Consider the following 18744-nt stretch of genomic DNA (forward strand, 5'->3'; position numbering starts at 1 on the left):
ACTAATTCTTCAAATATATTATATAAATGAACAGTGGTGAACATCAGGAGATAAACCAATGGACTATAACCTTCTTGAAGGGATGGGATTTATTTGAGAAACTGTTCATCCAAAACATCTTAAAATTATGTAGAACCTGCATTAAAACACAGGAGAGGTGAAATTTAACATAGATCAATGCAATATATCAGTGGTGTTGGTCTATTATTAATTTTAAAATGTGTACTGAGATATTTTAACCAGAATCTTCTATGCAATATCAGAGAATAAACTTTGCTATTTTACATTGATAAAAACTTTACTGCTTTATGTCTACTCTGAATTTCTTCTTTTGAATTGGAGGTAAATAAATAGAAGAGTTTTTAGAGAAAAGTGACAGAATATAGATGAAGAAAAATGTGTTTGTGAAAGAAATTTTTAGAACTTCAGTTTGTTTAGTTTGGAAACTAGAAGCTTAGGACTGACTTCATTCTTTCCTCTTCAGCTTCAGTCTCAGAGGATAAAATGGGCTCTTCTCCTTTCCAGCAATAGCCTTTGATACCATCCTTTCCTGTCTCCTTTAGGATCTTGCCCTTATGATTATTCCCCCTCTCCTGAATTTTTGATTTTTCATTCACTGGTTTCTTCCTTATCAGCATCCTTACTATTCTAAAAACAAAACAAAACAAACAACAAACAAAAAGATAAAACAGCTTTTATTACCCAACTATCACCTTAAAGGGGGCCTTTGATACCATCCTTTCCTGTCTCCTTTAGGATCTTGCCCTTATCATAAGATTATTCCCCCTCTTCTGAATTTTTGATTTTTCATTCACTGGTTTCTTCCTTATCAACTTCTTTACTATTCTAAAAACAAAACAAAACAAACAACAAACAAAAAGATAAAACAGCTTTTATTACCCAACTATCACCTTAAACTATCCTCTTTTACCTCCTTTATTTCATAGTAAAAACTAGAAAAAAATCCATCTACACTAATTTTCTCACTTCCCAATCTATTCTCAACTTCTTAGAATTCTTAGAATTGTAGTCCCTACACTCAACTAAAACTATAAAGTCACCAATGACCTCTTTATGAATAAGGTCTTTTCTTAGTCCTTATCCTTTTTTTTTTTTTAAACAACTCTAAATCATTCAATACTGTTGGCTATTTCCTCCCTCTGGTTACTTTTTCTTCCCTGGATTTTTGTAACCTTGCTTTATCATGTTCATCTTTGTGCATGTGTAAACAACCTTTTTCAGTCTCCTTTGCTAAATTTTCATACCTATCTAGATGTGTGAATATAGTACAGGACTCTGACTTGGGCCATCTCCCCCTCTTTCTCTATACTCTTTCTTCTTGACCTCATCAATTTTGATGAATTCAACTATCAGCTTTAACAAGGTGTCTCATATTTTTATATCCAGCACTTTTCTCTATTGATTTCTGCATCACCAGGCTCCTATTGAACATGTTCTTCTTAATGTCCCAAACATATCTCAAACTCCCCATATCGAAAATAGAGTACATTATATTTTTCTCCTAATTCATGTATCCTGGAAATCTGAGGGAACCATCCTGAGCTCAGATAGGTAGCAAAATGGATAGAATGCTAGGCCTTGCACCTTGAAGAACTGAGCTCAATCTCAAACACTTAATAGTTTGGGCAAGTCTCTGCTTATTTGTTTTCTTCCAGTGTAAAATGGGGATACTGATAGTACTCACTTACCTCACAGGGTTGTTGTATCAAATGAAAAATAATTTGTAAAGAGCTTGACATAGTTCTTGGCACATAGTAAGGAGCTATATAAATACTAGTTGTTGTTATTTTAATGGAATGAAGAAAATAACTCTCTTGATATAAACCAAGGTTAAAAAGCAGGCTTATGTAGCTTGTAAGGATATAGTTGTTTTTAACATAGGACAAAGATTCTTGTTATTAGTTCTTGCCTTGTTTCACTTGAGCACCAAGATTTCTTTATCTCTCCTTTTCTCTGTGGAGATGATACCAAGATGTGGCAAGTGGGATAGGATATTCCCGCAGACCTAAAGACACCAATGAGTGGATGTTCTCCTTAGGTGTCTTTTATATTCTAATAGGAATACGAATGCAAAGCAATCTGTTAATTCATGAAAAGAATAAATCTTTTATGTTCTACTGCCTACATGGCAAGGGTTACTGGAGAGCAATATTCCAAGTTCTCTCATGCCTTAAATTCCCAGCTGTGTTACAGACTAGACTCTTCCCTCTTTGAAATTCTATCTCTGTTCCTCCCTTGTAATATGTACATGCTTGGCTGTGGCTTATCATATCATTCTTCTTCTAGCTTCCATTTTTTTGGTTAAGGATACAACACTTTTAACAAATCTTTTTTTTTTAATTTAAAGATTACCATCAGTTTTCAGTGACTGATCCCCTAAAACACTGCCATGTAATTAATAAAATTATAATAATAAGCATAATCAATCAAAGTAAATCATCACCGTGATCATTTTTAAAAATGTATGCCTCATTCTACATCCCTTGTTCACCACTTCTGTTGCTTAAGTCATGATTGTGAATAGTTCTACAATGAACAGAGTTGTAGTCTTTCGATAAAGATACATTTTAAATTACTATGGTCATTGTGTAACTTGTTCACCTGGTTCAGCCTTTTCAATTCTGTGTCAGCTTATATAAGTTTGGTTTTGTTTTTGTTTTTGTCACTTCTTATAACAAAAGACACATTTTGTTCAACCTATCATAATCAACAAACATTCATTCTGAATATAGTTCTTTACTATTACTATTTTTAAAAGTTGCTATAATTTCATATATATACTATTTCCTCTGCATCTAATGTCTTTAGGAAATATGTCTAATATCCCATCATCTAGAGATTAGTTCGGCTTTGATTGGTAATACCTCCTTAGCACCTTCAGCTACCTCTCATCTCTTAAAGAGTACAATAATGAACTTTTCCCAAGGTCTCTCTTTATTGAGGACTCAGATTTTTCCAGCTAATTTTACTGGTTTTTCATGAATATTTTGTACCACTTCCTCCTATTTTCTTCTAGCTTCTTTTTAAGTACTGTCTTCCCCTATTAAACTGTAAGTTACTAAAGGGCAGGAACTTTTTTTTTCTTACTTATATCCCCAGCACTTAGCATGGTATTTGGCATATGTAGGTGCTTATTAAAGGGTTATTAACCAATTCACTTTTAACTATAGTGACATTTCTGGATTAAATTTATTTTAGTTGAATTACAAATTGATTTCCAGAAAAGGTTGGGCCAAGTTAATTGCTCCACCAACAGTGTATTTTCTTTTTAATAGATCTTCCAATATTTATTATTTCACCTTTTGTCATCTGTGCCATTCTAATAGGATGAGGTGAAAATTTAAAATTGTTTTAATTTTCAGTTCTTATTACTGTTTATTTTGAGCATTCTTTCACGTGTGTTGATATACTGATATAGAGATTAGTGACTTCAGATAAATGCAAATTATTCTCTATCTCTAAAGATTGAACAAGACAAAATTTATAAATTAGAGCAAGGAAGATTTTTATTAAACACAGGAAAGGGCTATATGCCTACCATAATGTTTAAATACAGGTAAAAGCTATGAAGATAAATTACTGGGGACTTCCGGTTAAGATGGCGGAGAGGAGGCTCACAGTTGCATAAGCTCCGCGCTTTCTCTCACTATCCACTTCATTACAAGCCTCTGAATCAATGCTTGACTGAAAAAAACCCACAAATAGTTACCAAGAGAAGCCATCCTTGAGATCCGCCAAGAAAGGTCTGTCTTTACTGGAGGGCTGGGGCGGTTTTAGATCGGGCGCAGGCTGAGGGCAGCGGCAGTGAGAGCACGGGAGCAGAGCTGAGAGGGGGTGGGGAGTGATCGTAGCCGTCTCTGCGGGGAGAGCTTCGCTACAGGTTTGGAACCTGCAGCAAGTCAACAGCCCAGCAGAGAAGCTAAAAACACCGGGGCTGAAGAACACAACCCCAAACAGCTGGAGTCTCTCAGGACCTGGCCCCCCCCCCTTCCCCCCCCTCAGTGACTCAGCACGCTTTGGGATCTCAGAGCGCAGGCGCAGCACAGTCCTGCTAGTGCCTCACTACTGCCACCTGCAGTCTGTAGAGGAAGCTCGATAACACACCCAGCCCCCCCCCCCAAAGAAAGACTCCAGTTTTTTCTGTTTTTCTTTGGTAGTTTATCTCTGATTAATAGACAGAATGAGCAAGAAGCTGAAGAGGACTTTAACCCTTGACAGCTTCTATACAGATAGAGAGCAGACTCTAAATCCTGAGGAGACTAAAAACAGGCAGTCCCCAGGTGATTCCCCAAAGGAGGAAATCATCTGTTCCTCAGCACAGATGAACCTCATAGAAGTGATTAAAAAGGCTCTCACAAGGGAGCTAGAAGAAAAATGGGAAAAGAGTCTGGAGAAAGTTAAAGAGAGAGTGGATAAAGAAGTAAAATCCTTGAAAAATAGGATTAGTGAACTGGAAACAGAAAACAGCTCTCTAAAAAACAAAATTGGCGAAATGGAAAAAAATTCCACAGAACAAAAGAACTCAATTGGACAATTAGAGAAAGATTTTAAAAAAGTGAGTGAAGAGAATACTTCACTGAAAATCAGAATTGAACAAGTGGAATTGAATGACTCGAGGAGACAAGAAGAATCAGTCAAGCAAATCCAAAAAAATTCAAACAATGGAGAAAAATGTGAAATACCTTCTGGGGAAGACAACAGACCTGGAAAACAGATCCAGGAGAGACAATCTGAGAATCATTGGACTCCCAGAAAAACATGATGAAAAAAAAAGCCTGGACACTGTCTTCCAGGAAATCATCAAAGAGAACTGCCCAGAAGTCATAGGAACAGAGGAAAAAATAAACATTGAAAGGATTCATCGATCACCCACTGAAAGGGATCCTAAAATCAAAACACCAAGGAATATAGTGGCCAAATGCCAGAACCCTCAGGTGAAAGAAAAAATATTGCAAGCGGCTAGAAAAACCCAATTCAAGTATCAAGGAGCCACAATAAGGATCACCCAGGATCTGGCAGCATCCACATTAAAAGATCGAAGGGCCTGGAATATGATATTCCGAAAGGCTAAGGAACTTGGTATGCAACCAAAAATAACTTACCCAGCGAGAATGAGCATCTTTTTCCAGGGAAGAAGATGGACATTCAACGAAGTAAGCGAATTTCATCTATTTCTGATGAAAAAACCAGAACTTAACAAAAAGTTTGATCTACAAATATAGAACTCAAGAGAAATCTAAAAAGGTAAAGATTAATCTTGGGAACTATATTTTGACTATATAGATGTATAAAGAATACATGTATACCTTGTTCTAGAAATTGATGTGGAAAGGACATTGTACCAGAAAAAGGGTAAAGTGGGGGTAGTACATCTCATGAAGAGGCATAGGAAACCTATTATATCTGAGAGAAAGAATGGAGGGGGATGAATATAGTGGGTATCTTACTGCCTTCAGAATTGGCTTTAAGTGAAAAATCTTAAGACATATTCAATCTATGGTGAAACTTCTCCCATCTCATTGAAAAGTGAGAAGGGAAAAGTGGAAAGGGAAGGAATAAGCTAAGCGGAAGGGAATACGGGAACTGGGAGGGAAAGGGGTAAGATAGGGGGAGGAACTCTAAGGCGGGGGGAGGGACACTAAAAAGGGAGGGCTGTGAGAAGCAAAGGGTGCTCACAAGCTTAATACTTGGAAGGGGGGGAAAGGGGAAAGAAGGGAGGAAAGCATAAACCGGGGTTAACAAGATGGCAAGTAATACAGAATTGGTCATTCTAACCATAAACGTGAACGGGGTAAACTCCCCCATAAAGAGGAAGCGGTTAGCAGAATGGATTAAAAGCCAGAATCCTACAATATGTTGTTTACAGGAAACACACCTGAAGCGGGGAGATACATGCAGGTTAAAGGTAAAAGGTTGGAGCAAAATCTACTATGCTTCAGGTGAAGTCAAAAAAGCAGGGGTAGCCATCCTGATCTCAGATCAAGCTAAAGCAAAAATTGACCTAATTAAAAGAGATAAGGAAGGACACTATATCTTGCTAAAGGGTAGCATGGATAATGAAGCACTATCTATATTAAACATATATGCACCAAGTGGGGTAGCATCTAAATTCTTAAAAGAGAAACTAAGAGAGCTGCAAGAAGAAATAGACAGTAAAACTATAATAGTGGGAGATCTTAACCTTGCACTCTCAGAATTAGATAAATCAAACCAGAAAATAAATAAGAAAGAAGTCAAAGAGGTAAACAGAATACTAGAAAAGCTAGATATGATAGATCTCTGGAGAAAATGTAATGGAGACAGAAAGGAATACACTTTCTTTTCAGCAGTTCATGGAACCTATACAAAAATTGACCATATATTAGGACATAAAAACCTCAAACTCAAATGTAGTAAGGCAGAAATAGTAAATGCATCCTTTTCAGACCACGATGCAATGAAAATTACATTCAACAAAAAAGCAGGGGGAAGTAGACCAAAAAATAATTGGAAACTAAATAATCTCATACTAAAGAATGATTGGGTAAAACAGCAAATCATAGACATAATTAATAACTTCACCCAAGAAAACGATAATAATGAGACATCATACCAAAATGTATGGGATGCAGCCAAAGCGGTAATAAGGGGAAATTTCATATCTTTAGAGGCCTATTTGTATAAAATAGAGAAAGAGAAGGTCAATGAATTGGGTTTGCAATTAAAAATGCTAGAAAAGGAACAAATTAAAAACCCCCAGTCAAACACTAAACTTGAAATTCTAAAAGTAAAAGGTGAGATCAATAAAATTGAAAGTAAAAAAACTATTGAATTGATTAATAAAACTAAGAGTTGGTTCTATGAAAAAACCAACAAAATAGACAAACCCTTAGTAAATCTGATTAAAAAAAGGAAAGAGGAAAATCAAATTGTTAGTCTTAAAAATGAAAAGGGAGAACTCACTACTAACGAAGAGGAAATTAGAGCAATAATTAGGAGTTACTTTGCCCAACTTTATGCCAATAAATTCGACAACTTAAATGAAATAGAAAAATACCTCCAAAAATACAGCTTGCCCAAACTAACAGAGGAAGAAGTAAATATCCTAAACAGTCCCATCTCAGAAAAAGAAATAGAACAAACTATCAATCAACTCCCTAAGAAAAAATCCCCAGGACCAGATGGATTTACATGTGAATTCTACCAAACATTTAAAGAACAATTAACTCCAATGTTATATAAACTATTTGAAAAAATAGGGATTGAAGGAGTCCTACCAAACTCCTTTTATGACACAGATATGGTACTGATACCTAAACCAGGTAGGCTGAAAACAGAGAAAGAAAATTATAGACCAATCTCCCTAATGAATATTGATGCTAAAATCTTAAATAAAATATTAGCAAAAAGATTACAGAAAATTGTTACCAGGATAATACACTATGACCAAGTAGGATTTATACCAGGAATGCAGGGCTGGTTCAATATTAGGAAAACTATTAACATAATTGACTATATCAATAACCAAACAAACAAAAACCACATGATCATCTCAATAGATGCAGAAAAAGCATTTGATAAAATCCAACATCCATTCCTAATAAAAACACTTGAGAGCATAGGAATAAATGGACTTTTCCTTAAAATAGTCAGGAGCATATATTTAAAACCATCAGTAAGCATCATATGCAATGGGGAAAAACTGGAACCTTTCCCAGTAAGATCTGGAGTGAAGCAAGGTTGCCCACTATCACCATTATTATTTAATATCGTATTAGAAACACTAGCCTCGGCAATAAGAGTCGAGAAAGATATAAAAGGAATTAGAGTAGGCAATGAGGAAACCAAACTATCACTCTTTGCAGATGATATGATGGTATACCTAGAGAACCCCAGAGATTCTACCAAAAAGCTATTGGAAATAATTCATAATTTTAGCAAAGTAGCTGGCTACAAAATAAATCCCCATAAATCCTCAGCATTTTTATACATCACCAACAAAACCCAACAGCAAGAGATACAAAGAGAAATTCCATTCAGAATAACTGTTGATACCATAAAATATTTGGGAATCTATCTACCAAAGGAAAGTCAGGAATTATATGAGCAAAATTATAAAAAAGTCTCCACACAAATAAAGTCAGACTTAAATAATTGGAAAAATATTAAGTGCTCTTGGATCGGCCGAGCGAACATAATAAAGATGACAATACTCCCTAAACTAATCTATTTATTTAGTGCTATACCAATCAGACTTCCAAGAAAATATTTTATTGATCTAGAAAAAATAACAACAAAATTCATATGGAACAATAAAAAGTCGAGAATCTCAAGAGAATTAATGAAAAAAAAATCAAATGAAGGTGGCCTAGCTGTACCTGATCTAAAATTATATTATAAAGCAGCAGTCACCAAAACCATTTGGTATTGGCTAAGAAATAGATTAGTGGATCAGTGGAAAAGGCTAGGCTCACAAGACAGAATAGTCAACTATAGCAATCTAGTGTTTGACAAACCCAAAGCCCCTAACTTCTGGGAAAAGAATTCAATATTTGATAAAAACTGCTGGGATAATTGGAAATTAGTATGGCAGAAATTAGGCATGGACCCACACTTAACACCATATACCAAGATAAGATCAAAATGGGTCTATGACCTAGGCATAAAGAACGAGACTATAAATAAATTAGAGGAACATAGAATAGTTTATCTCTCAGACTTGTGGAGGAGAAAGAAATTTGTGACCAAAGATGAACTAGAGACCATTACTGACCACAGAATAGAAAATTTCGATTACATCAAATTAAAAAGCCTTTGTACAAATAAAACTAATGCAAACAAGATTAGAAGGGAAGCAACAAACTGGGAAAACATTTTCACAGTTAAAGGTTCTGATAAAGGCCTCATTTCCAAAATATATAGAGAACTGACTCAAATTTATAAGAAATCAAGCCATTCTCCAATTGATAAATGGTCAAAGGATATGAACAGACAATTTTCAGAGGATGAGATTGAAACTATTACCACTCATATGAAAGAGTGTTCCAAATCATTATTGATCAGAGAAATGCAAATTAAGACAACTCTGAGATACCACTACACACCTGTCAGATTGGCTAAGATGACAGGAAAAAATAATGATGAATGTTGGAGGGGATGCGGGAAAACTGGGACACTAATGCATTGTTGGTGGAGTTGTGAACGAATCCAACCATTCTGGAGAGCAATCTGGAATTATGCCCAAAAAATTATCAAAATGTGCATATCCTTTGATCCAGCAGTGTTTCTATTGGGCTTATATCCCAAAGAAATACTAAAGAAGGGAAAGGGACCTGTATGTGCCAAAATGTTTGTAGCAGCCCTGTTTGTAGTGGCTAGAAACTGGAAAATGAATGGATGCCCATCAATTGGAGAATGGCTGGGTAAATTGTGGTATATGAATGTTATGGAATATTATTGTTCTGTAAGAAATGACCAGCAGGATGAATACAGAGAGGCTTGGAGAGACCTACATGAACTGATGCTAAGTGAAATGAGCAGAACCAGGAGATCATTATACACTTCGACAACGATATTGTATGAGGACATATTTTGATGGAAGTGGATTTCTTTGACAAAGAGACCTGAGTTTCAATTGATAAATGACGGACAAAAGCAGCTACACCCAAAGAAAGAACACTGGGAAACGAATGTGAACTATCTGCATTTTTGCTTCTCTTCCCGGATTATTTATACCTTCTAAATCCAATTCTCCCTACGCAACAAGAGAACTGTTCAGTTCTGCAAACATATATTGTATCTAGGATATACTGCAACATATCCAACATATAAAGGACTGCTTGCCATCTAGGGGAGGGGGTGGAGGGAGGGAGGGGAAAAAAAAATCGGAACAGAAATGAGTGTAAATATAATGTAATTATTAAATAAAAAAATTAAAAAAAAAAAAAAAAAAAAAAAAAAAAAAAAAAAAAAAAAAAAAAGAAGATAAATTACTGGATCTTTTATTAATGGAGGTATTTTAATAAGGTTGTTTAATTTTTGAAAGTAATGCTATTGGTCTATTTATCTTTAGTCAACCAGCCAAAGGACAAAGTAAGATTACTACTTAACGTAGTTTTAAATGTGTTTTTGTAGATCTTATTTTAAAATTTATGATAATAATAGATTTGGAAAGATTTGGAAAAAGGTCAATTAATTCAGCTATGAGGCACTTCTACAGTCTTTCTTGTCAAATTATATTTTGGGGGAAAGTAAATTCCCAGCTTTAAGATAGTTTTATACATACACTTTGAAATACTTCTACATTGTTATCCCTTGTTACAAAAATCTTAAAATGTGTAAAATACATGTATTAGCCTACTTCCTAGTACATAATAAATACCACATAAGTGCTTATTCTTTTAGTGAGTGTGCCTAATATCTTATCTTTTTGAAGAGTAGAACAATGAACTCTTCCCAAGGTCTCGCTTTATTAAGAGCTCAGATTTTCTAGCTAATGTCTTTGGTTTCTTATGACTATTTTGTACCATCTCCTCCCAATTTCCCTTCAGTGGTTCTAGCTTCCTTTTATGTACTCTTTCTCTATTAGATTGTAAATTCCTTGACAGCAGGAACTTTTCATGCCTTTTTTACAGTAATTGACCTGTTATTTGGTAGCATAATATTTGCTCTGATAAAGTGTTTTTTTTTGTTTTTTGTTTTGTATAAAACTTCAACTGATTTTAGGGGAAAGCACATAGATAGAATCTTACACATAAGGAAGTTTCATGTATATACAACTCTAAGTAATCTATTTGTTAGTATGTATGGAAACCATTAATTAGTGAAATATGTCATTAACACATTAAAAGAGACTTTGCTTTAACTTTAAAGTTTTGGCCCACAACAATATAACTGGTAAATACCATTCTCTCATCCCTTTTATCACTGTTATTAGGTTTATGGATGAAGCTGAACTGTACAATGTTTGAGAGTTGGGTTGTATTTTTTCCCCTCAGTAATGAAAAAAACAGCAATCATAATTTCATGTGCCTGGAATTTGGTTTGGCCATATTGTGTGGAAATAATAAAATAGACACATAAATGCCTACATATATTTCTTTCACTGAACCATTTGAATAGTTCTGTTGCACTCAAATATGGTCTTTGGCTTTTAAAAAATAAAAAAGAACCACTGTCCCCAGTTGACCGATCTGGGCATTTCTCCTAGTGAGCTGAATTGGGGCAGTGCATTTGATGTCATAACTCATCATCTGTTTAGTCAGGTCTCCATAACATCTAGAACATTGAGATGCTTAATTAAAAATTCAAAAGGTTAATAAAGCAAATATTGACTATTTCTGGGGACAAATTCTGCCCTCGGGTTAAAACAGTTCTTCACAATGGTCATGTTGTGCCTGAAATTTTTAGATTCATAATTCCTGATGGTGAGGTCAAAATTATTATTTTCAAACACTGAAAAATGCTCTCTTTTTAGGTCACTAATTTTCTTGAGTGAAATATGTATGTGTGAATATGTGTATGCATACATAAATATATATACATGTATATATATTTAATTTAAATGAATCTATTATCCGCCTCTCTCATTTTCCCTTCCCCCAAATTGAACAATTTAAAAAACATGAATAGCACAGCAAAGCAAATTCTGACATTGATCATTTCCAAAAATGAAGTGAAGAGGATTACAATTTTTCTAAGTCTTCTCAACAGATAACATGTTGCTAAGTTAAAATAAAGTCTATTTAAATAAACCATCTACTATTATATAGTATATACATATACTATATAATATGTAATATTTACATGTTAAATAGACCATATACTATTATAGTATAAAGGCCTTTTAAAAATACTCTGTCTGGAATATGCTGTATTAATAATCTTTTTTGCATTGTATATTTAAATTTCTGAGCTGAGTTATAAACCTAGATAAAATGAGACAAAAGAAATAGAATTTATTGATTGTACTTAGTTTTGAATGATATTCTGATTTTAAGGGTTCATTATTGGAACATCTTTGTGCTGAAATTGCTATATTTTGAGTTAGAGATGTTCTCGACTTCTTACTAGTTAATCAGTAGGACAAAATAATTCTAAATTGTTTTGTTCCCCAAAATAAAGTACTTATGGATTTGACAAATGTTGCATTTGCAGTGACAGCACTATTCTAACACAGGCAAGGGCATCTGAGCTGTGTATATCCAAGCTGACCAAGAACCAAAGTATGTGAAATATATCAATCAGCATATTCATTAGAACAGGGCATACTTTACAAAACTATATTTATGCCTCTACTAATAAAGACTTTGGCTAAGCTGTATAATTTTATTGTTAGAACATAGTAAAGATTATGGTAACAATAACAATAAAAGGGTCTAATAGACATCTCCTTCTTTGACTCTTCTTCCTCTTTAGCAATAGAATGTTGTCAAGATACTGTACATCTGACACTTTATCTTGTATTTTATGGTGTTAATTGTTCTTGACTGCTTTGAGGACTATTTAAGATTATCCATGCTCTTTGACAATTATATTGCATTTAACATTTCAAATAATTCAGTTTATTCGTGTTTAGGGTATAATTTTCAGAATGTTTTTCCAATATGTTGTTGAATTTCTTCTTGCAAGCTTCTGTGGAACTCTGATACATTAAATGTTTTCTGTAGAACACAAAATTCCCCATTCTTTATCATATTCTTACGCTTTTAACAAGTTAGCAGTCTAACTGCTGAAAGAGACAGAAAATCCTAGTTACACTTTCTTTTCTATTCTTCCATTCACTAGTGATGGTGGAGGAAAAGGAGTACTTCTTAATCTTCACTGTCACTTCCAGAGTCTCCTTCTAACACTGTCACTCTACTACCTCTAATTCTTTGAGGTTCATACTATTTAAATTTATCATTCAATACAGATCCTGGTCATTATATGCTGACCCTTAGAATATTCTCTCTCCTTCCTTAATGAATTTAATGATTGATTTGTCCTCTCCCTCAATTAATCTATTTCTTAATCCTGAGACCTATTCCACTAAAATAACTTAATCTCTCACTCTATTTCAGTTATGTCGAATACCCATATTTTTTTTTATCTGATTATAACATTTTGACATTCCATCTCACTTTATGGCTTCCTCCTGAAACTAGTCTTCATCCTCATTGAGACTGCAACTCTCTCTCTACCCCTTAGTAATTTCCCAAGACAAGCACTGGCTATGTTGTCTTCCCTTCTCAATCTGAAGATTCTTCATTCAATTTTCTTCTGTTTTATAATCTCAAATTATTTGTTCCCCTATCCTACTGCTGATCCTTCTATGCCAAATATGGTTCCTGTAGTATGCTAACCAACTATATTTGTTTGTTTGTTTGTTTGTTGTTTTGTATTTTTTGTTCTGCTTCTTGTGTTAAAGAATGGAGCTAGGGAAAATTACAAAACTATGCAGATTGGATCAACTCAAAATTTCTTATCTAATCTCAATCTATTCCTCACTGTGGTAATGCTATCCTTCTACTCCTCTTGAATTGATTCATTACCCACTTACCATAGTAGATTTTCCAAACCCTTTACATCATCAAGCTTCCCACAACACTCTTTCTCTTCGCTTAGCCAAAGAGCTCATTTCCTCGTACAGATGCAACCAAAGTCAGAAATGTCTTTTCTTTGCATTCTCCTCACCTTATTGCTCTCTGATACCATTTCCCACTATCATCTCCTTTACTCCAATCTCATGTATTGTGGTCTTTCTTTTTGCCAATGCCAGTGCTTCTATATGCACTCTGGATTCCTTCCTCTTCCACTTTCTCCAACAGATTGGCCATTCCCTCTAATAGTCAATGTTTTCATATCTCCAAATTCCTTCCCTGCTTCTTTGTAAACACACAAATTTTCCCCATTTTTAAATATTCCTCATGCCATCCCTACTAGCTAGTATTCTTTTTCTGTCTTCCCCTTTTCACCTAATCTTAAAAATCATCTATGCTCAGTTCCTCATTTCCTCTTTCTCTATCTTTTTAAATCTTCTTCAGAATGCCACTGAAACTTCTTTCTCCAGTTTTATAAAGTATCTTAATTGTTCTTCCTTGATCATGACACGCCCTCTCCTATTTCTCTGCCTTTAAACTGTCTGTCCCCAGTACTTGAAATGTTCACTCTTCCCACCTTTTTTTAGTTTCCTTGGTTTCACCATCTGTAGGAGGCCTTTCCTAGTACCTCCTGCTATTAAAGACACATCTCTAAGATTATCTTCCATCTTGTGTATCTTGTATGTACTTTTTTATATAAATATTGTCTCCCAATTCAAATGTAAGATCCCTGAAGGCAGGGACTGTTTTATTTTTCTTTGTATCCCAGTATTTAATATCTGACTCGTAGTAAGTGCTGAATAAATGTCTCTTGATTAATGAATTCAGATCTATTTTGTGAGGATATGTCTGTGAACCACAATACCCTCAAATGTAATAACATTACTTACTATAATTGAAATTTTCTTCAAATGTTTGCCTCATTTTCCTGAGAAACATTTTTTAAAATTATAGTTGAATATCATTTAACAAAGATACATAAGAATTTATTAGTAAATTTGCAGTATATCAATAAAGAAGGCATAGTTGTATAATTCCTAATACAGTTAATGAGTTAGTGAGAAATACAAATGAAATAGTCAAATGAGACAAGTATTGAGCTAGAAAAAAGTTCATCATCTTCTGATTATGAATTCACTAAACCTATAGCACCAATGTACTACTTGGACTTTTAAATTTGCTGCCTTTTCCTCTTACATAAGAGACTCACTTCTGATCAAATGTTTCCTTCCAGTACAAATATTTGTACTTCCAGCATATCAGTTATCAATGATTATAAAGTCATAACAATATATATATCATGTGTCTATAACAATATATCTATCATGTCTCAATGACACTCTATGACTCATTTGCATTTTTCATTTTTAAAATGTAATACCCATAAAATTTTTTTAAGCTAGAGAAAAGTTTCCAGGATTTTAAAATACTCTCTTTATGGAGAACTTTTAGAAGGGCATAGATAAGAATTGTCCATGTTCAAAAGAATAAAGATATTGCAATCTGAACCAGGGAAAGAAAACATAACTTCAATGAAATCATAAATCCCTAAAAAGTCAATGTATATGCTTAATAAGTAAAAAGAGGAAAACAGAAATATGTTGTCCATATATATATATGTATAGATATATATATAGATATATAGATATATGTGTGTGGATGTGTTTGTATATATGTATATAATTTGGCTAATTGCTGTTTGTGTATGTATGTATATATATAGATATATATATAGACATAGATATATAGCTTGGCTAATTGCTATATTGAGTCTTCCTTCCTAAAAGTCCATGTACTTTCCTTAGACAATTACCAAAGTAAAAGTGGTCATGGAGTCAAGATCTCAGTTTAAGAAGCAATTCAATGACTTACTACTAGCTGTGTGACTTTAGACAAATGACTTAACCTTTCTGTCTCAATTTCCTCATCAATAAAAGGATTTAGTGGGATTTGATACCCTTGTCTTGCAATTATAAATCTGTAATCCTATCATATGATTTGGGGTTTATTATTTTTCCCTATAGTATCCTTTTTCTTTCTTCCATAGAAATTAGAGTTGAAAAAAAATATAATAGTCACTTAATCTAACCTCTTCCCTACTTGAAGCATCCCTGACAAGTAGTAATCCAAGTTTATTTCTTTTTTTTTTCTTTTTCTTCTTCCTCTTTTTTTTTCTGCAATGTCCAGCTATCATTTCTTTAAGTTACTTGTACCCTTTTACCTGAAGGAATTTCATTATTATCATGATGCCTTTTCCCGTCTATGAAGTTTGTTCCTTACATTCTTAATTGATCCTAGAGTTCATTGTTCAGCTTATTTGAACATTGAGCTCCATTATCTAGACAGATATGGTCTGAAAGTGAACTTAAACAAGGTTATTTCTGGCCAGCCAACTCTACTTGTGAAAAGCTCCTAAATTTAAGAGTCTTGTTTGTCTTTTTGAATTGTAACTATTTATATTAGCTATACACATATAAATATTATACTCTGCTGCCCTATCTCTCTACGTGTGTATATGTGTGTGTGTATATATATATATACATATATATGTATCCAGCATATATATCTAGTCATCCTATTTGCAAAGCTACATATCCAATCACTTATAATACAATTATGTTCTCCTCTTTAGTGTTATGAATACTACTGCTGCTATGCTTCTTTGCTTTATTGTGCTTTATTGTGAATTTTTAAAAATCATAATATATTTGATTACCTTTTTTTAATTTTAAAAGACTTTTATACAAGTTTTTCCTCCTTAACACAACTAAGGAAATTCACTAGTATTAACCTGATCAAGAATTTTACATTATTTCTTTAAAATAGTAAGAAAGCTCAGAATAAACAAATAGCCTTACATTAAATATTTTTGTGGCCATTTGACCCAGTTGAAATGTCTAATTCCTTTGTCTTTTCTATGTTCATTGCTCTAAATCCACATATATTATATAAATGTTTATTTGTGAATAGAATTCTTTCTGAGAGGCCATGGTAACCTTTATGACAGGCCTGAAGTCATGAAGACATTACTTAAAGTTGTGGTTCTTACATATATTAGCTGTGTTAACAAAAGTAAATAATTTAACCACTCATTGCCCCAGGCAACTTTATAAGATCATAAATTACACTTGTTGAGTTACAGAGGAATTACAGATCTATTTTAAAGAGGTTTCTATACTGAAAATTCCTTAAATAGATGAAATCACATGCTCTGAAACCACCACACCTTATAATTTTTAAGTTTGCCTAAATATTTTTATTTCTGTCTTACTAATTTCTTTTTATTATGGTTTTGTAGAAATAGCAGTGAAGAAATACATATTACAATTTAATGTAATATTGTAAAGATATGAATCTGTACTGAGTATATTGAGAATGCCAAAATTCAATATAATTTAAAATTCTTTATCAATATATGTGGATTTTAAGTGATACATTTTGTAGTTTTAAATCCCACTTATTGTATACGTATGTGTATGTATGTACATATAATTGTCACAGAGTTAACATAACATATAATCAAAGACAAGATAGAAACATTTTGGTCCTGAGAACAAAGCTTCCCCATATCTTTTAAACTTGATAAGTTGCATTAATCTGCTAAATCCCTAGACCTCTATAAAGTAAGTTAATGGTAATGCATTAGTTTGGGACATCCAGGAACTTCATATGCTTGGGTTCCATTAAGTACAAAATTGATTAAAAGCCAGAATATTTTTTTTCCAAATCTTTCTATTTGTTTCTCTGACTGAAGTAATTTTAAATGTAATCATTTCTCCACCATCGCCTTTGACTATTCAAATCTTTAATGATTTAAGTGTGGGAATAATGTAAAAGACTTTTACTTTACTAATAATCATATAAGAGCCATAGGTTAACGTATACTCTTAAGATGATCATACAGAGCCATTAACTATTTCCACTGTTTGGTTTATTCATTACCCATTAATTGAATTTGATAATATTCACAAGTTATTTATCCTTAGGGAGCTGAGAAATAATGGTGTAATATTTTTTACAAGTTCTTTGAGATGAGCTTAAATACATTGAATGAAACTTATCATATAGATCTTTCTTAGGCAAAAAGTTGGAATTTTCCCAAAATGGTGCTGTTTTCCCAAAATGAAGAAGGAGGAACAAGATTAATTTCATTGGCAGAAAATTTAAAAGAAAAAAACTTTCCTGGAAGAATGGACCCTAGGGCAGCAGTAGAATAACAGCTTTATTTCATGCTCCTTACAAATTGCTCAACACAACTAGAGGATTTTTTAAAATAGATTTTGACAAATTTGTTCATCATACAAATAAAGCAGTTAGTTCCTTTTTAAAATTGAACATCAGCTCCTTAGCTGTGGTCTCACACTGCCCTGATGACAAGAGATCCTTTATGTAAGCAAATATGGATTTAATCATCATGTAGCTCTGTATGTGTGTATGTGTGTGTGTGTGTAAAGAAAAAATATGGTGCATGCCAAATTTTGAAAAAAAAATCTTTCCCCAGAAAAGAAAGATTGTTCTGTTAGAGGTGGTTTTGTTACATGGGGCAGACTTTCAGAATTTATCAGGAAAGACCTGTGAAGGGAAATTAGAAGTCTTAAATTACTACCCTCTTATTTTTTTTTCAAAAAATTTGCCCTCAGAATCTCTCCATGTATGTATTGTATTCTCTTTTTGAAAATTGGAATAGAAAAGAACAACATTAAACAAATACTACATAGGGCCAAATTGTATCTTATTTTTGTGTATTTTATTAAAAGCCATTTAACATTATGGTATTTCTCTCACCCTACTCCACTATCCAATTTTGTGTTTTAATTACTTTCCCTTTGAGTGTAATGCTAACATTATCAGAAAGCTGTGGAAAGATATATGAGTTGGCTTCATAGCTTGTAAAGTCCTTTGTCCTTTTTATCTTCTCCATTTTTAAAAAATTTTATAAACTTCTTTCCTCTGATTTCTATATTAGATTTGGGACATCTAAGTGATACAGTAACTAGAGCATCTGGCCTGGAGTCAAGTCTTACTGAGTTCAAGTTTTACTTTAGATACTAGCTGTGTGACCCTGAGCAAGTCACTTAACCTTGTGTGTTTCACTTTCCTCATCTGAAATGAAGTGGAGAAGGAAATGGCAAACCACTCCAGTACCTTTGCCAAGAATACCCAA

At 33.5% G+C, this 18744-nt stretch overlaps 1 protein-coding gene across 2 annotated transcripts in view; it reads left to right on the plus strand.

Annotated features, from left to right (window-relative positions):
• RUNX1 (RUNX family transcription factor 1) overlaps positions 1 to 18744 on the plus strand; it is a 318640-nt gene that overhangs the window by 219160 nt on the left and 80736 nt on the right. The gene's annotated exons all lie outside the window — the stretch shown is intronic.

This window comes from Antechinus flavipes, chromosome 3 (genome assembly GCF_016432865.1).
Source record: "Antechinus flavipes isolate AdamAnt ecotype Samford, QLD, Australia chromosome 3, AdamAnt_v2, whole genome shotgun sequence".
Taxonomy (NCBI): Eukaryota; Metazoa; Chordata; class Mammalia; order Dasyuromorphia; family Dasyuridae; genus Antechinus; species Antechinus flavipes.